At 30.5% G+C, this 7,403-nt stretch overlaps 1 long non-coding RNA gene across 1 annotated transcript; it reads right to left on the bottom strand.

Moving 5' to 3' along the window:
- Positions 1 to 754: 754 nt before the first annotated feature.
- LOC149061071 (uncharacterized) lies at positions 755 to 7,369 on the bottom strand. The gene is made up of 2 exons (XR_016190458.1): positions 5,582 to 7,369; positions 755 to 1,697 (listed from the first exon to the last, which is right to left on the bottom strand). It is a non-coding gene; the product is annotated as an uncharacterized LOC149061071 (long non-coding RNA).
- Positions 7,370 to 7,403: the final 34 nt, after the last annotated feature.

The following is a 7,403-nucleotide window of genomic DNA, read 5'->3' as shown; positions in this document are numbered from 1 at the left end:
ATTCTAAAATTGCTTGCCCTAGAATAGGTTGTGGACTGGATAGACTTAAATGGGAGGAAATCCGCAAAATATTTCGTTACATTTTTAAAAGCACTATTATCTATGTAAGTGTTTACTCTAAGGAAGAATTAACCGAAAATGAGAAATTGCGATTAATTTCATGACACTCCCCTAGGAAATCATCACAACGAGTGACTAGAACTTTTAACAGATTATACGATCAGTGTCACTGGAAGAAACCGAGGAAACAAATCCAAGATTTTATTAAGAAGTTTCTTATAATATGTCAAAAAAATAAAATAGGGAATAAACCATTGAAAGATCCCATAGTGATCACAACTACTTCTAGCCGACCCTTCGAGAAGATATTTTTGGATGTAGTGGGACATTTACCAAGATCTCATAAAGAGAATTCATTTGTCCTAATACTATTAGATAACCTAACGAAATTCGATTGGGCAGTCCTTATAGAAAACCAGAAAGCTAATACGGTGGTACACCATTTTGTAACGCAGTTTGTATGCTTGCATGTTCTATCGCAGAGGTTTGTAATTTAATTTTTTTAGTAAAGTCTTTGTTGTGGTAACACTGTGACATTGCACATGCTCCGCTTTATACAGATATATAACAAATATATAGGTTATATTGTAACATACTTACATACTACATGTTAAAAAAAATATTAAAAATCACCAGGCCTAATTCAGTGAAGTGTTTGTTCTTTATTTTTTAAATAAAATTGTTTGTTGTACATAATAATAAATGACTAATTTGTTAAAATATAAAAGTCTTCAAAGATATCATCTTCAGAGTAACGATTCTCTAGAGAAAAGTCATCGTACTTTAGGTGAATATCTGCGCAATTTTACTAACAAAGATCCATTGAATTGGGGTACAAAAATTCCGTACCTACGCAATGTTCTGCCACCATTCTGCTACTAAATTCCAACCTTACGAATTGGTATACGCAAATCCAGTTACCATACGTTCATCTTTATCAAAACAACTAGAACCTCGATATAATTATGAGGATTATCAGTTTGAAATCATGAAATAATTGAAAGAATCACATGCAATAGCTAAAAAGCATTTGATTGAAGCTAAACATAAATCAAAAGCTCAATAAGATAAAAATGCTAATCATCGAATATTTAAAGTAGATCAAAAAGTTCTGTTACAAGACAAAACCTCAATTAATAAACTAACTCCAAAATGGTTAGGTCTTTTCGAAGTTTTAGAAGTTGATCCTACCAGTAAAAATGTAATAATAAAGAAAAAAATTCATCAGAACCAATTGAAACATGTCGATCAAGTTGACACGGGGACAATACACTAGGACTGTAATTATAATATCAAAAAATTACTAGGAATTTGCTAGATTTTTCTAGCTAATTTTCAGAATATGCTAGTATCTCGTTTAAGTGTCAATCAAAATTCTAATATGCCGGTGCCAACATGACTCAGCATCGGCACATTGTCCAATTAGCTCGATAGTTATATCAAAATATTACTATTGAATTGCTAGATTATGCTAGATGCTTTTTGGTTTTTCCGGAAACCCAGTTGTTGAAATGTGTAATTGTGGTTACATCTCCGGGTAGAAGTTTCTGACATTCCGTTAACTTTTGTTAATTTTGAGAATCGAGATGCCAAGCAGGTACTTAATGATTATTGTTGAACTGTTCATTTTCAATTTTCTGTAAAATATCGATGGATAATCATTAGTATCATTCATAGAATGGTTTCAATAATGTTCATCAAGTTGGCACCGGCAGAATTTCAACCCCGCAGGACTTTATTATAAATTTTTATGCAAAGTAAAAGTTACAGATTCGGACATGAAGTTAATAAATTTCTTGGATCTAGGATGTTTCACAACGAGATTTAGCGTTATCCAAATTGTATAGCACTTTATCGCAACTCTGTAGTTAAATTCATTAGAAAATTGAAACTCCCACATTCAAATTCTTGGCTATTCTATACGCAGTCTAAGATATAACCATGGCAAAATCTATTTTGTCATGGATATAACAATATACTACGAAAACCCAACTAGAACATTTACTTTTGAGTTTAGTTCGATTGACTATTATCACTGAATGTAACATTCATTTAGATTACTACAAGATATTACTACAGGTTACTCAGACATTATTACTGCTCTTCAATCACATAGAGCAAACACTTGCTAATTGCAACAGCTAAATTAATTCCTGAAATCCTAAAATTAATGTCAAACACTTATTTACAAAATTGTTAAATTCACTTATACCCCAAAGTATTGTTAATGTACAGATGATTGTTTGTGAATAAAATTAAGACTAATACATTCTTCATTATGATTTTCAATTTTTAATTTTGAACCTTTTATTTGTGATAAAAATTCGGCTGTATTATCTTCGGATTTCACATATTTTACGTCGAAATCGAATGATGATAAACCATAGGTCCATCGTTGTAACCTATTAGGGCCAGTTGTACCGTCTACGGTTAAACCACAGAATAACCAGAATGGACACTCGCTGAGCACTCAAAAATTGGGAATATACTATTCAATTTGGTGGAATATCAGTATATCCATGTATATTGCAATTTACGACTTTATTACTTATTAGGCTAAAGGTAATTGCCTCTGTTCGGGGAGTAACAGCCGCGCTAGAAACAAAGAATAATGAGAATTATCCTGCTACCGGCAGCACTGATATTCCACCAGGTGTTGCACATCTGTACCCCATAAGAACCCATGTTAAACTGAAAAAGTGTCTCTTCTGGTTATTCTGTGGTTAAACTTCGATTACGCTTAATCACAGACTTCTATAATAACTAGATAAGTAACTCCGTGCATTAGTTGAAGCCGGGTTCCGCCATTTTCTCGGTTGGCAAATAGTATGCAATATTATATATGTATTTATGGTAAATATTAATTGATGTTGTATTGTATTTCTAGACTTGTTGTTTGTAACAAAAAAAAATTATTTAATATATATCATTTTGTCATTATTGTTATATATTACCTTTAAAAAAATTTATAATTGCATTTATTCCTTATACATTTTGTATATTATGCCAACCAATGTTTTGCTAATCGAAAAGATGGCGGTCATCCCCGTGCGAGCTTCACTGATAACAATGTAAATATTATAAGAGTTACTTATCTAGTAAGTATAGAAGTCTGTGCGCTTAATCAGCTGATAACATATTGTATTTATTCTGTGATTTAACCATAGAGTATATATATATATATATATATACCTTATGGATTTAACCGTGCAAATTCGGCCGATTAAACACCGGTTAACTTTAATCAGAGACGGTACAACTGGCCCATAGTCGCGTAAATTGGAATACCTTTCTTATCACCAAACATATTATATTATATTAACGGTTTATGGTCGGTTTCTAATAGAAAATGCATACCATATAAATTTAGTCATTAAAATAGTCATAAAATTTCGTAACACCGTAAATAATTGCCAAAGCTTCTTTTTCAATTTGTGGAAATTTACATTCTGACTCAGATAGAACTCTTGATGCATATGTTATAGGTTTTTCTGTACGATCTAGGTACAAGTGGGAAAGAACTGCGCCTTCAACGAGTTTAATCGGAATATTATATGATCATAATGGTGTCCCAATACGGGTTTCGAAATTAAAATTTGTTTGACTCTATTGAATGCTTGGTCACATTCTGGTGACCAATTCCATTCACTGCCGTTACGTAAAAGAGTGTACAATGATTTTAAAATATTTGCAGCGTTTAGAAATTTGAATACATTTTATATATAATACGTAACTAAACCTAAAAATGATTTTAGCAATGTTTTATTTTCTGGGACAATGGTATTGTTTATATCATCTGTGTGTTTTGTTAGTTTGTGTAAACCATTTTCATCTAAACTGTGACCCAAATATTCAATTGACTTTTGTATAAATTTGCACTTATTCATTTTTACTCTTAAACCGGCATTTGACAATACATTTAGTAATTTGTCTAAACGAGCATTGTGCTCTGTAATAGTGGAACCTGCAACAATAATGTCATCTTGGAATATACCTATGCCTTCAAGACCTGCTGTGGAAGTTTCCATAGCTTTTTGAAACTCCCCTGCTGACGACTTTATTCCAAAAGGGTTACGTGTAGAGCAAAATAAAACTTTATGTGTGTTAATAGTGGTATATTTGCGATCAGATTCTTTAATAACCATATGTTGGTATTCGTCTTTTAAATCCATTTTTGATATAAATATTTTGAACCACTAACATTTGCATATAAATGTTCTATTTTTGGAAGAGGGTATTCAGTCCCTTCTAATACCGGATTTATTGTTATTTTAAAATCACCATAAATTCTAACCATGCCGTCTGGTTTTACTATTGGTTTTAATGGAGTTGCCCATTCACTGTGGTAATCAACTAGGTAGAATGTTGCTTTTGATTAAGCGCTCAATTTCGGTTTAAACTTTTCCCTTAAATGGTAAAGGAATGTATATTCCTATACCATATGCTTGTAAAATTTAGGTACCGCATTAGCTTTGATATTTAATTAAAAGTGCCTATTTCATTTTTAAAAACATTGTTATATTTTTTTATATTATTATTCGACACTTTACACTTCCGTAATTTTCAATAATGAACAAGGTAAACATTTTATATTTTTTATATCATTTTGACCTATAAGTGGAAGACCCCCAATGATAACATAAAGGCACATTGTAAATTTTTTATTTCGGTACACCGAATCGATAAATATTTTCCCCATCGGTTTAATATCGTTGCCAACGTTACCAGATAGCTAAATTTCATTTTATTTTAATTTGATATGACTACCTAAAAGTTGACGGTATAATATTTTTGAAATTACGCTGTGTTGTGAAGTGGTATCAATTTTGAAGCTTACATTATGGTTTTTTACGATTAAATTTACTGTAAACGTTTTCACCGCTTTATTTTAAGAATTTTCAATTTTGATCATTTATGGAAAAAAAGTATTGGAAATATCATAATTAACTGTTTCGTCATCATCATTGTTATCATACAAAAATTGATTTTGTATTTTGTTATTCTTCTTTTCTTTCGTACCCGTTTTACATAAGGTGCACCCTCAAAATATCCCTCGTTCAAAATGTCCCACGTTAAAAATATCCTATATACAAAATATCCCCAATAATGTTATCCCTTAATTCATATTTATATTTTTTTATAAATTTTAATTACATTTTTATCGTTTTTTGGCAATTTAAACTTTTATATGTATATTATCGTATTGTATTAAAATTAACATTTTTTAAATAAAAAAATTATACATAAATAAATAACATAATACACATGGCAATTGATGGCATACATAATAAAGATTTTTTTTAATGAAAAACTATACACAATACCTTTTAAACAATAAGTATAGAAACATGTTAATAGTTAGGATGTTAGGAATCACTTCTTTTAATCGTCTGTCCATCTTCTCGTAAACTTTTTTTTTTAAAGGCCGCCCCTGGTTAGCTAACCTAGGATATTTGTGACGGGGATATTTTTAACGTGGGATATTTTGAGGGGGAATCTTTACATACGGTGGATAAATTACCTTTTTCACCGCAATTGTTGCATTCGAAGTCCTTGTATCTGCAGTCTTTTTGAAAGTGATTAGAACGGCCACGAATCCCGCATTTGATTTTTGATTCCTTGTATGTGTTGAATTCCTGCTTGGCACTATGTCCATTATTTTTTTTTTTGGTACCTACTTCAAGTCTGCGTATTCTTCTTTTTCCAGCCACTCGTCATTTATTGCAGCTTCTTTGGCTGTCACGATTTCGATTAGATTTGAATATGTAACTCCAATTTTTGAGACATCTTCTTCTAACAGACGATCTTGGATTGGTCCTGAACCCATACCGACAGCAGATATGTCTCGAATGATTGTTGTTAGTTCCGACGAAAACCCAAATTTTGAAGCAAGATTTGAAGCACGAGCACCCCATTGGCACACCGATTCATTAATATTTGTTCAAACTTTTCATTAAAGTGCCATACTCAACATCGTTGATCGTTAGGCATGCTAAGAACATATAAACTAAAAAGTATTTTGTGAATTTTCTCATTGAGAGTATTGCTCTTTTTTGAATATTGTTTTCAATTTATTGCAAAAAAATTAGTAAATTTTGACTTTAAAATTGTAATATCCATACCTGTTTTAAAGGTTCCCGGTGGCCCAATAACTTGATTGAAGTTCGTTATGGATTCTGTCTTAGGAGTTGCCATTTTTTATTAGTATGAATACAACACTTGAAACTTCTAATGCACTATAGTGATTACGATTAGATTATTATTTTCTTCATCGCCAATTTGTTACGTATTATTAATACAAATTATAACATAAACGTGTTATATAGACATTTATTGTTAAAATTATAAATCGTAATGACGTACATTATAGTTCTACTCACTAATAAGTAATAACCGATGAACAGTCCCCACCGATCGTAATATGATACTTATAATGATTATTGTAGTATAACTAGTATAAACAGTACCTATACGTGTAATATCATATAATATAAATGCTAAATATGAAATACTTAGTAAAATGCTTAGCCCCAAAATAAGTTTGTCAATTCCACATATGTGGTATTATATAAGTCCAGAATTCTACATTCCTGATATTTAATATATATTATGTATGGTCCAGGTTTGTATTTTGCAGATATTTATGGTCCAGATTTATAAATTCCAGGTTTATATACGCTCCCCCATAGACCACTGACTGGTTTCATCATGAATTGCAAATCCCCCCCCCCCCCACCAGTATTATTCAACGAGTTGGACAAGTTTGTAATTCTTACAATAATTGTCCTCGGATGTGATATATAGAAAGAGATCAAGTAATTCTCTTATGGAACAGATGTGTACAAAATGATAAAATAGTGTTTTGTTTTAAATTCATAAATATCAGTTATAATAACACTTTTATAACTGGAAAAAAATATTTGAAAATTGAATCACTTAATAAATGTGTTTGATATTTTTTTGTTAAGCCAACAATTTAAAAAATAGTATTAAACACATATTTAAAAAAATCACTTTTCAAAATGGTTAATAAAAGAAATTTTATATTATTATTGACGTAATATCATGTCAGTTTAATTGATTTTAAGATAAGATGTTACACCTATTTGATTGACTTATAAATGAAAAGTATAAAGTATTTATTTATAATGTATCAAAATAAATATGCTTCAGAAACCTATTTTTATTTAAACAATTTGTTAATAAAATATTTTAATTTTTTTTTAAATTTCTTTTCTAATAAGTTTTACATCATAACTATATAAATAAAACATGAGTCCCAGACCTTTCTGAATCTTACCTCTAAAATCCACCGCTGGTGATTAGTACTGGTTTACATACAC

The sequence above is a fragment of the Diuraphis noxia genome, unplaced genomic scaffold (genome assembly GCF_037042655.1).
Source record: "Diuraphis noxia isolate RWA-SAM2 unplaced genomic scaffold, SU_Dnox_SAM2 contig0001, whole genome shotgun sequence".
NCBI lineage: Eukaryota > Metazoa > Arthropoda > Insecta > Hemiptera > Aphididae > Diuraphis > Diuraphis noxia.
The sequence above is the reverse complement of the archived record's forward strand: the minus strand, read 5'-3'. Positions and strand labels throughout refer to the sequence as shown.